At 36.1% G+C, this 8,946-nt stretch overlaps 1 protein-coding gene and 1 long non-coding RNA gene across 11 annotated transcripts in view; one reads left to right on the plus strand and one right to left on the minus strand.

Moving 5' to 3' along the window:
• Positions 1-5,544, plus strand: part of LOC311081592 (cytolytic toxin-alpha-like) — an 83,504-nt gene extending 77,960 nt beyond the window's left edge. For 2 of the 9 annotated variants that reach the window (XM_084112138.1, XM_084112136.1), the window contains exon 8: positions 1-827. This exon is cut by the window's left edge. The gene's annotated coding sequence lies outside the window, so the exon portion shown is untranslated. Of the gene's footprint in view, positions 828-2,554; positions 2,858-3,093; positions 3,188-4,108 lie in introns of those variants that run through there. The other 7 variants (XR_014605941.1, XR_014605942.1, XR_014605938.1 and 4 more) reach the window with 7 other exon arrangements.
• Positions 5,545-6,182: 638 nt separating this feature from the next.
• On the minus strand, positions 6,183-8,703 carry LOC311081599. Of its 2 annotated transcripts, XR_014605945.1 has the most exons (4): positions 7,549-8,703; positions 7,388-7,471; positions 7,171-7,282; positions 6,183-6,552 (listed from the first exon to the last, which is right to left on the minus strand). It is a non-coding gene; the product is annotated as an uncharacterized lncRNA (long non-coding RNA). The 2 variants fall into 2 exon arrangements; XR_014605946.1 differs by having other exon boundaries at positions 7,388-8,703.
• Between the last annotated feature and the right edge of the window lie 243 nt (positions 8,704-8,946).

Genomic DNA, 8,946 nt, shown 5'->3' on the forward strand with positions numbered 1-8,946 from the left:
GTGGAGTCCGCTTGATGTCCCGCGGACGTTCGCAAAGACGTCCTCCGTACGTTCAAGAGGACATTCACAGGACCACCAGCGGCCATTCGGAACGTTTAGGGGACTTTCGCGTTTAGTCCCCTGAATATAATTTTATTTTATTCTACTTCTGGCTAACCAAAGAAAACAGACACGTTGTAAGGAACAAAGTAAATGTATTTTATTTGAACAATTGTAAAGGTGTTGTGCTCTTTCCGTGTGTGTGTGTGTGTCTTCAAACGCGCTGGCAGCTGTCGTCAGCTGTGGGGTTAGTCCGATGGGAATTCCCCTTGGCTTTCTACCTAAAACAACAAAATGAACACATTCAGTAGTGTTATGATTTTATATGTCTATATAATATATCCATGTGAAATATAAAGTCGTCTCATCTCATCTTAACAGATAACGTTAGCTTCGTAGTGTTAGCATAACGGTTAGCAGCGGTACACGGCGGACAACTGCAGCAAACGCTTTAAAAGGTAACATTTTCATATAATTTAAAGATGGACAGTGGTTACGGTAACTAATGTAACGTTATACTAATCTAAAAATTAAAAATACCTTTTAGACCGAAGAAAGAGAAAACACAAGGCTGCGTCTGAGGAGGACGGTCAACTGTCACTACTGAGCGTTGCCATGGATACATGCTGCGTACCATAACATAAGGAATGACGTCACTCGCTTAGGTGCACTTGATCGTCACTTGCTTGTTTCTCCCAGTGTAGCTACACTTTTTTTTGTTATTTGAGCTGCATGTGCTATCTACGGAAGAGGATTAGGGCCAGGCAATAATAAAAAAAAATAAAACCATCTCGAGATTAAAGTCATTATAATGCAAGATTAAACTCGTTAAATTTCGAGAAAAAAAGTCGAAATACAATCTTGAGAATAAACTCATTAAATATCGAGAATAAAGTCGTTGTGTTTCGAGAAAAAACTCGTTAAATTTCGAGAAAAAAGTCGAAATACAATCTTGAGAATAAACTCATTACATTTCGAGAATAAAGTCGTTGTGTTTCGACTTTATTTTTCTCGAAACACAACTACTTTATTCTCAATATTTAATGAGTTTATTCTCAAGATTGTATTTCGACTTTTTTTATCGAAATTTAACGAGTTTAATCTCGCATTATAATGACTTTAATCTCGAGAGTCGAGATGGTTTTATTTTTTTATTATTGCCTGGCCCTAATCCTCTTCCGTACGTATATCAGTCTTAAGTGCAATAAGTGGAATAATATTTTTCCTAAAATAACTTCTTTTGAATAAAACCCGTCACCTTCGCCTGACCAACAGTTTGATAATTTAGGATAGGATAGGACAGTTAGGATAATTTTATTTGTCTTACCTGTGTTATTTTCCACTTTCTTCCCAGAAATGTGCTTTTCCATTCTTCACGTTTTCTGAAGTCGATGCATTCTTTTAGAGCTCTGTCCTGGGATTCAACCTTATTGAATATGCATGAATGTAAATTGTAGCTTTTATTTATGAATCAAGTATCATGTGTTTGATGTTTAAATTAACGCTGAAAACAGACTCGTGATTTCATTACATCTTTAATTAGTGATAGAAGTTACTAAGTAGCATTAAGTTATTATCTTAACATTAACATTAAAACACTAACATTTTTAACATGAACTTAATTTTACAATTAATTCAAATAATATGTTTACTATAGTTTATTTGCATTTATATTTTAGCTTAATTATTCTTTTGTCTGAGTTGCAAGGTGTCAGGTCTGATGATAAAAGCAAACGCATGGGTGACTGGATTTTGCAAGTGTTGTCATGGAAATGGCAGGTGAGGGACGAAAAACCCAGCTAGCAAAAATTGTGCGGGCCGAAAGCGGCCCGATTAAGGCTAAAACACTCGGCCGATCCTCGGCATGAATCTAGGTCCGATTGCTCTGCGAGCGCTCGGTTTGAACGCGGCCCGATTAAGGCTAAACCCAGCTAACACACGACGTAACAGTTACGTAATGTATTCGTACTTTTTGGTCACGTCATGACTTTACTAACTGACAACGTAACTACAACGTCGTATGCTCGGAATTTCATTACCATCATATTACCAACCCACAACGTCGTCAGTACGTCCTCCTAAGGTTATAACATAACCAACAACGTTCCAGATACGTACTCTATTCGTAATAACTTGGTAATTTCACGACTTACTGGCAACGTAACTGCAACGTCACGGGACCGGAATTTCATTACCATCATATTACCAACTCACAACGTCGTTAGTACGTCCTTCTAAGGTTATAAGATAACCAACAACGTTCCAGATACGTACTCTATTCGTAATAACTTGGTAATTTTATGACTTACTGGCAACGGAACTGCAACGTCACGGGCCCGTAATTTCATTACCATCTTATCAGACTGCATTTCTATGAAATATTTTATTTGTTTCAATTGTTTGTTTAGTATTCCATACGTTTGAAAGACGTTCATTTTATTAAAGTATTACTTATAAGGTTTATTACCTTAAGGTTATAATTCTAGATGTTTATAAATGTTGCGTGGCTTTGTAGTTTTAATGGGCGCGGGCGCGTGCGCGTGAACCTTCGAGTCGCTCTCAAACAGATGAGTTGTCATGGAAACCGACAGACCGCCCCACTGACTGCAACTGACAAAGCAGCAGATCTCCGTCTCTCGCTGTTGTTTTCACTGCTTTCAGGTGAGTTTAGTCTCTAAAATCACACAAATAATACACACAACTGTTCTTGACACTTCTCTTACTTGTAATTGACATGTTTCTGTTGAATATTTACGTTATAGAAATGGTTTAGTGTCTTCGAAAAAGTCCGTTAGCATCTCAACCGTTTTCAGAAGAGGTAACGTTATGCTAACTTCATAGCTTGAGCTTTTGATATGAAAGTTTAGGCTTTTAATCACATCTTATGGGTAGATGAGAGGTTTTGATAGTTTTGTAAAAAATAAGTTAGTTTGGAAGTGAGCTAATTTATTTAACATAAACGTACTCGATGACGTCACAACATGGAGTGTGAAAATTGGCTGAAACTAGCTCAATGGTAAACACAAATTGATCAGAATAGTTCTGTGATTTCAGCAGCAACAAAATAATCCTTCTACAACAGAGGGAAGCTCCACGACTTCAACATTTCTGAAGAAAGCTGCTGCCAGAGAAGTTGGAAACAGGTGAAGTGAGGAAGCTCATTAAATAACTTCATATCCATTTTCTCACAATATTTTGTCACATAACTTACTGTATATCACCATGCATCTGTTATTTTCTTTTTTTTTTTTAATTCTCATATTTACATTTACTTATTTAATTTATTTTAAGAAAGTTTTGACATCCAAACTTAAATGACACTGTATGAGCAATATGAATAAGTGAATAAGTAAAACTAAAACCATAGATGAAACATTTATGATTATTATCAGTGTTAAAAACAGCTGTGCAGCTTCATCTTCATTGTGTTTTTCAGGATTATTTGATGAATGAAAAAAAAAAAAGCATTTATTTGAAACAGAAATCTTTACTCTCTCTTCTGGTCAATTTAATGCATCCTTGCTGAATAAAATATGATTTTTTTTTTTTTAACTCTATTGAACCCAAACATTTGAACAGTAGTGTAAACTACTGTTTATATATGATGGGTCTATTTAAAAATGAATCCTGGAGAGAGAAAAAAGAAAATGGATTAAACTTACATTGGTTTACACAAAAAAAATTAATCAGCACAACTGTTTTCAACATTGATAATACTCAGAAATGTTTAGGACGTTTACATTGTAAGAATATATAGTATTCAAATATTGAAATGCTGACTCGTTAGGCCATGTCTTCTCATTAATATCAGATGATTTCCTATTAATAGAATGTAAGGGAATAACTCTAGAATAACCTTCCTGATAATGTTTGGAGCCCAGAAACACTATCCTAATTTAAATCTAGATTAAAGACACATCTCTTTAGCCAAGCATTCAATGAACACATCTCATAATCTTGCACTATGTGATGAAATAGTAAAAAGTGCACATGACCATCTTTTGCCTGAAATAATATGAATAGCAGCAATGCTAATCTTTCTCCTGTTGTCTCCTTGTTTCGATCTCAGGATGCTCAGCATATTTTACTAGAGATTACAGCAGCTCCAGGTCGGATCCAGGCTCCAGCCTCACTTGGGAAGACTTCTAATGACATCAACACTCACGAAGACAATGTGTTTAAACAATTTTCAGATGTTAAATGATATTTTAAAGTGTTTAAACTAATTTAAGTTTTCATGTCAGGTGGTACAACAAAAATATTATGTATTGTACCACCAACCTACCCATACTTGAAATTAGCAGTTTTTATCAGTATTTTATCAGGGCTCTACAAACTTTTTCACTCTGCCAAAGAGATCAGTTAGGCTCCTCTGGATGATGCATTATCATGTTTACTGTTATTACCTTGTAAATTCATAACATTTGAGAATATACAAATTGCTGGACAAAAGTTTCTCAATTATCTCAACAGCTTTAAAACTACTGATATTTATAAAAAACAATTATATGAAAGGCTTCAAACCTAAAATGATGGCATAGTTTTTATTTTTTTATTATTAAGACACCATTTTAAATTGTTTTCTTAGTCTGTTCATTTGTTTGGACAGTTGCACCATCACCTGACAATTTGGGGGTTTAATTCTGCCTTCAGGAATAATCATAAATAGGCCTATAGTTTCCTAGTTAAAGGAGAAGTTCACTTTTAAAATGAAAATTCTGTCATCATATACTCACCCTCATGTTGTTTCAAACCTGTATGAATTTCTTTCTTCTGCTGAACAGAAAAGAAGATATTTAGAAGATTATCAGTAACCAGACAGTTTTTGGGTCCCATTGACTTCCATAGTAGGAAAAAAATATACTATGGAAGTCAATGGGACCCAAAAACTGTCTGGTTACTGATAATCTTCTAAATATCTTCTTTTCTGTTCAGCAGAAGAATGAAATTCATACAGGTTTGAAACAACATGATGGTGAGTATGTGATGACAGAATTTTCATTTTAAAAGTGAACTTCTCCTTTAAAAAATGGATATTGTAATCATGACTTAAGAAGAACCAAAACAAAATAATATGTAATATTAAATGTACAAAAAAATGATTTCAAACTATAGGTTTTATAGAATATAGTGATACATGTCATGAAGTTATCAAATTATTTTAAAAGGAAATAATGCACTTGCCACAACATAACTTTGTGAAAATGTTTAGAAAAATATATGAGCGATTTTTAAACAAAACTGTCTTCTTAAACAGATTCTATCTTTCAGTGCTAATTGCTTTGTGTATTTAAATGTTAAATGGGAAAACACTCAACTGTTCTTTTTTTCTTGCATTTTTCTTTTCTTATTCTTGCTTTGTTATTAGGGCCACCGAAATGAAGATGTGTAGGAGTAGTTAGATGTTCAAGCTTTTGGGGAAAACCTTGTTCATTTAAATGTATAACCTGTTTGCATACTGTTTTTGCTGTTTGTGCTTTGTTCTATAGTAAATGAACTGAACTAACCAATTTTGAGTCTGTATTGTTCATATGTTGTTGAAAAAGTCTCTAAAATAGTTTTGGGCCAATGAGGACAAGTTAAATTAGACCACTGCATGTCCGCCCATATTATTAAAAACTAAAATGACCAACTGGTTACCAACACACGACTGTCGATCCACAACGTTGCCATGACGTCGCCGTTACTTACAACGTTACAAAGTTACGTCGTGACAACGAATCCAGGAATTTCACTTTTCCGGTTGCCAGTTACGTCGCCACGACGAAAGTTTGGTCACCAGATTACGTTGCAGTTACGTAACAGTCACGTATTTGTGTTAGCTGGGAAGCCACTCGGCCGAGGGCTCGGTTTTAACGCGGCCCGATTGCGGAACCCCGAGTGAGAGCACGTAAGCTCGCCTCCAATCCCGTTCCTTATTTAGGCTTATTTTAACTTTATTGATTCATGTCAGGTTAATACTAAAATTGCTTAGCAGCCGTTATTTATGCAAGATAAACAGAACGTAAAACAGCACAAGGAAGACAGGTTTCATGTTTAATGCATTTTTTATTGGACCACACTACAAAAATAGGATAACTTTTTAATAACAGATTAGAATAGAATAGAAATAATATCACAGCATTAATGTAGAATCAAGGAGTTCAAATACCACTTTCCAATATCAACATTTTTAACTTTGAAACATTTCATTCTGGCCCACTGCGTTTGAGTTGTCTACGCACACACACTTATTAATAACAGATTTGAATTGAAAATAATAGAATAGAATAAATATCACAGCATTAATGTAGAATCAAGGAGCTCAAAAAACATTTTCCAATATCAACATTTTTAACTTTGAAACATTTAATTCTGGCCCACCGCGTTTTTGAGTTGTCTACGTTGTCTGCCTGTTCACCCTCTGGCTTTAGCCACCATCCCTATCAGAGGCAAACTCCAGCCACCTGGTGATGAGGAGCTCCATTTCCTCTTCTGTAGATTCTTTGGTCAGGGCATTGCGGCGGACTGCATCTGAGAAAAACACAAGATAGAAGAGGGCAGCATGACCACGTGATGTTACTCAGCAACCACCAAAACTTAATTTGGATGCAGGGCTCTACACTTAGCCTACATTTCTTTTTAATTTAAAAAGTTTAGGAGCACAGTCAAAAATTTAGGAGCACCTTCTGATCAATGACAAATTAACCTACCCATTATTAGGCGATATTTCATAAAATGACTTGCCAGAGCATTCTTAACTAAATCACAGCCTTTGTGATTTCATGATAGCACTATGCTATATTTTGATTGTAAATGATTTTAAATAGATCGCGTAGCCTTAGAAAACGGTGTAATAATGTGGTTCATGGATTCTCGTCTGTGGAATGTGCCACTTCCGGTATTTTGCCGGTTACTCAACACGGGTAAATTGGAATTGAGGATTTTTTTAAATCGAGTACTCGACTTCGTTACAGGAATCGTTACAGCCCTAGTTTCAATGGAGGGTGCACCCATAGACCCTGATCAGGTCAGTCGCACTGGTGCTCCTAAATACTTTGTCACTGTCACACCCAGTAAAAAAAATAAATAGGTCGCACTGTAGAGCCCTGGGATGTCACCACAGTGCAGTTATCCAGCACTGACACTCACCCAGAACCACACTTTTAATGAGTCTCACCAGCAAAGTGTTCATTGCTCTTTTCAGGACCCGCCCCACAGTGTCTTTAAGAGTCATGCCTCCGACCATTCCAAGGAGAACAGTCTGAAACAAAGACATGTAACTCGTTAGTTATTTAAAGAATATAGCATGAGTGAGAGTGGGGACTGACTTTTAGGAATGATCTGATTAATGCATAATTTAACTCACCAAAGTCTTCTTCCTCTGGATTCTTTAATGTCTCCTCCAAACATTGTAGCTCCTCAATAGTTGAAAGTGGGAGCCCAAAATGCTCTGAAGAGATGAGGAGAGTGAGACATTAACCAGCATGCCTGCACCAGCTGCTAAAAGAAAAAGCACAATGAGCTCACTGCTCGTAGGTAGCGGTGTTACGTCCACTGTAGGCCATGCAGAAGACTCCATGACTCCTAGCCAGGCTCTGAAGAGAGCTCTTCTCAACAATTTGGACATCGCCATTGTAGAGATGGAGACAAGATTCTCCAAAAGCAATCTGGATCTCATGAAAGCAGTTAATTGCCTTCAACCACAATCTCCCTCTTTTCTGGGTGTTGCCATGTTAAGTCCTCTGCAAAAAAATGGCAAAAAGTGACAGTGACAAACTTTCCAATGAGATTCTTGTCGCAAAAATACTAATGATGATGAGAACGTAGAGTTTGTAGACCTCTCCACCATTTGCACATATCTACACGGGTATAAGAATGCCTTTCCTCAGCTCCATCGCATGTATGTGACCTCACTTGTGATTGTAATATCATCTGCATCATGCGAGAGCTCTTTCTCCACTTTGTCTCGTGTTCTTACCCCCTTCCGCCGCACTATGCTGCATGAGAGAAAAAGAAATTTAGTTATTCTGGCTCACGAGAAGGCCATAACAACAGGTCTAGATATGGACGCATTTGTTAGGACTTTTGCACAGAAAAGCAGACGACTGATGCTATAATGACTGATATAAGCCATGCTGTGTACAGAGCTAAAGAAATGAAAAAAAAAAAAAAAAAAAAAAGAAATAAAAAAGATTGAAATAAAAAACGAAAGGACAGACAGACAGACAGACAGACAGACAGATAAAAAAAAAAAAAGATAAATGCAGCCTCAACAGGGCACAAGCCAGTGTCCTATTTGTGCCGGTCCCAAGCCCGGGTAAATGCAGAGGGTAGTGTCAGGAAGGCCATCCAACATAAAACCTACAAGACAAATCAAATGGATCAAAGGAGCTGATAGATTAGAGCTGGGCGATATAGGATTTTTTCATTTCACAATATATTTTTTCATTTCTGGCCATATCGATATATATCACAATATAAATCAAATCACTATATTTGTCAAATTTAAATGTTCCGTTGCTCATAAGTGAGATGTGAAATCATCAGCAGCTTGTTTGGATTGAAATATTTCTTTCCTGTCATAGATTAAACATGACAGACGTACTGAAGGAACATGACAACTTTCAAAGCTTTATTCTGAGTGCTGAGAGATTGTTGAGAAGGTGCGACAAAGTGTGGTCGACACTTCACAGCACAACTTTTTCAGATAACTAAAAAAAAAGTTACACATATTACAAACTAAACAAAAAGTGAAGGTTTTCAAGTTTCAAAAGATAATATTGTCAATATGAAATGAATTAGCTAGGAACTAACAACAAATTATCAGAATAATTGTTTTTTTTAAACAAAAAATCAAACAGAATATAGATACATTTTTGTTTAAATCCTTGGTGCAAATTAGAGCAGCTTTCAAAGACAACATAA

This window comes from Abramis brama (genome assembly GCF_963993115.1).
Source record: "Abramis brama genome assembly, chromosome: 4".
NCBI lineage: Eukaryota > Metazoa > Chordata > Actinopteri > Cypriniformes > Leuciscidae > Abramis > Abramis brama.